The sequence below is a fragment of the Microtus pennsylvanicus genome, chromosome Y (genome assembly GCF_037038515.1).
Source record: "Microtus pennsylvanicus isolate mMicPen1 chromosome Y, mMicPen1.hap1, whole genome shotgun sequence".
Classification (NCBI taxonomy): Eukaryota; Metazoa; Chordata; class Mammalia; order Rodentia; family Cricetidae; genus Microtus; species Microtus pennsylvanicus.
In genome coordinates this window covers 32309074-32311816 of record NC_134602.1, presented here as the reverse complement: position 1 = coordinate 32311816, position 2743 = coordinate 32309074, and positions in this window count along the sequence as shown.

The following is a 2743-nucleotide window of genomic DNA, read 5'->3' as shown; positions in this document are numbered from 1 at the left end:
CACAAACAAACTCCCACAGCAGTTTAGAATTGTGATTAATAGAATGATAAGTTCTTGAAAGGGGAAAAACTTAGAGATTACAATCCCTTACAAAAGCCCTCTGCAGGATCAGAAAAGGAGCCTAGTAGCCGGAAGGGAAGCTCAAGCAAGAGATCAAGCTGAAGGTAGGAGTTGCTTTTCAAAAGAGAGAGAGACCACAACTCAATGGGCTGGTATCTCAGTGGCTATTCAGGAAACATCACAGAGAAAGGATCTGCTTCATGCATGAGAGTCACCGATGATTTCCCTTTAAGAAAAAAACCCATCAAAACTCCCAATAACATCATCAGCATTCAAGAACATGTCTATGATTTCTTTGCCTTGCCTTTGATTATGCAGTAAATGATGCTGATAGTTATTCTGTGCAATTAATGCAAATTTCCTTGTAACTGACTAGACAGAATTGACAGGTTATCTTAAACACAGCAGGGAGTCACTCTACGATGGAACTGGTTCATCATCACCTGTGTGACAGTGACATAATTAAGATCTTTCCTTTGTCTATAAATCTCATTATGTTCAACATGATATGTTGTCATACAGATTTCTTAGGGTTTTGTCCCACTGGTGGTTTCCTTGGTATGCTTACATAATTTTTTCCAGATCCAATCAGTTTTGCCATGCACTCTCAGCTCCACGTCATTGTGTTCCCCTTATGTTCCAGTCCAGGCATTTTAGACCTCTTGTAACTGTTGTAAGAGTATCTCAAGTTCCACCTAAATGATTTAGGGTTTTATTTAGGCTGGGTTTTATCTTCCATCACTGAGTTCATTGACTTTCCTTGGGCATAATTCCTGGGACACTGAGCCTAACTCCTGGGGGATTCCTCCAGTTATTTCTCCTTTCTTAGATAGTTTACACTCTCACTATTACTGTGAGAGTGTTTCTGTAGCAAATATTCTTCTCAAGATGAGAAGAAACTTCAATATTATAATCCATTTGTTATTGTGCTTTAAATACACACACACAAACACACACAAGTTAATGCACATATACTGATGATATCTCAATTTATGGGGCCATTCTGGGGATGTCAAGATCGATATCTCTCGAGTGCTTCTCAGAAGGCCATAGGGTGACCCTCTCTAGGTACTTAAGCATGGAGGAGAAGTTGACCGCACTGTGACATGTCCCTAAGAACTATGTGTGCCTTGTCCCATAGTCAGACTGATGACTGACTATCTTGAAAACCACCATGGAACTTTTGTTTGGCAAATGATGAAGACCAAGTCAGGGTCAAAATCAGAAACCTAGATGGAGCTTCCAAGCTCCAGTGGAAGAGCAGATGGATGGAGAAAAAGAGCAAGGATGTCAGGAATATAAGGGCTTGGTCCACACTATGAGACACTGTGCCTGAACTAAGGGGATTTCAACTAATCCAGTGACCTGGGAATGAAAGAACATGGGATCAAACTGGAAGCTGTGAATGTGGCTGACAATTGGGGCAGACGGAGAAGCCAAAGATAATGGCACTTGCAATTGTCTGCATATCATACACTGGCTTTTTGTGATCATATTTTTTGTGGATGCATACCTTGCTAAATCTGGATGGATGAAGGGTGGGCTTGGACTTCCCACAGCTCAAAGTACCCTGCCCTCTATTTGGACTGCTGTTTGAGTGGAGAGGTTTATTTGCGGAGCAAGAAGAATGTGGGAGGAGGAAGAGAAGTGGAAAGTTTGATAATTATTATTATGAAGTAATGGAAAAATCAATAACCAATGAGGACATTGGAGCTAGGAAAAAAAAAAACATTCATGTGAGTTGTTGACTCAGACCAAAAATTATTTTACAGAAAAAAAAAAACACATAAAGGGGTTGAGTTACTTGGAAAATATGACTCAAGTAATTGGGAAGAAGATTGGGGTTTTTATTTTGGGTCTTCATGGGGCTGTATGAGCAGCATTTTAGGACCTGTATGCTGGATATTTCTGGGGGTTAGTAGGGAAGAAACCTGGCTAGGAGGATTTTTATGACATAAGTAGAGCCTTGATGATGTCACAAAGCTTTGGTTGGGGGTGGCAACTCTGTTCCACATGAAGCACTGGTCTTCTGTGAAGGTGGGCTTACTATCTTCACGGTGGCTGAGGAGGTCAGTTCAGCTCTTGGGCTCCACAACTGTTCAACCGAATTTCCAGAAGTTGGAATCTAGAGAGCCAAGATATTTTCTTTTGGTAAATATGTTTAGGAAGCAACTAGGACCTCTGTAGTCAAAGAAAGGTTTCTTTCAAATCTGCTCTGGGTCCAAAATTTATGTCGTTAACAGCTCCTATATTTGATAGCTGGGGGACGGTTAATGTCAGGTATTCTACCCACTCTATCTTTGCTAAAAATGTCCAATTCCTCAGTCCACTTAAATGGCAAAGATCCTTTTGTCCATATGTGTTTTAAAAGATAATTATTTCTAATAGGTGCTGTTGCACAGATTAATGTTTCTTTCTTTTGGCAGTTTGACTCACAGTACTCACTTCTCTAATGAAGATACAGAATATCTTTATGTAATCAACTTGGATCTGGATCAGGAGACACAATAGAGAGAGCCAGTGGACTGGAGTGCCATGACCTTGGGCAGGTGGTTATAGATCAGCCAACTAACCAGTAGCTTGAGTGGTAAGGAGAGGAGTGGCTGTTCTTTGAATTCTTTGCCATCTGTTCAGATATTTCTTTCTCACTTTAGGTATAGGCATAGCTTCCTCTCTCATTGAT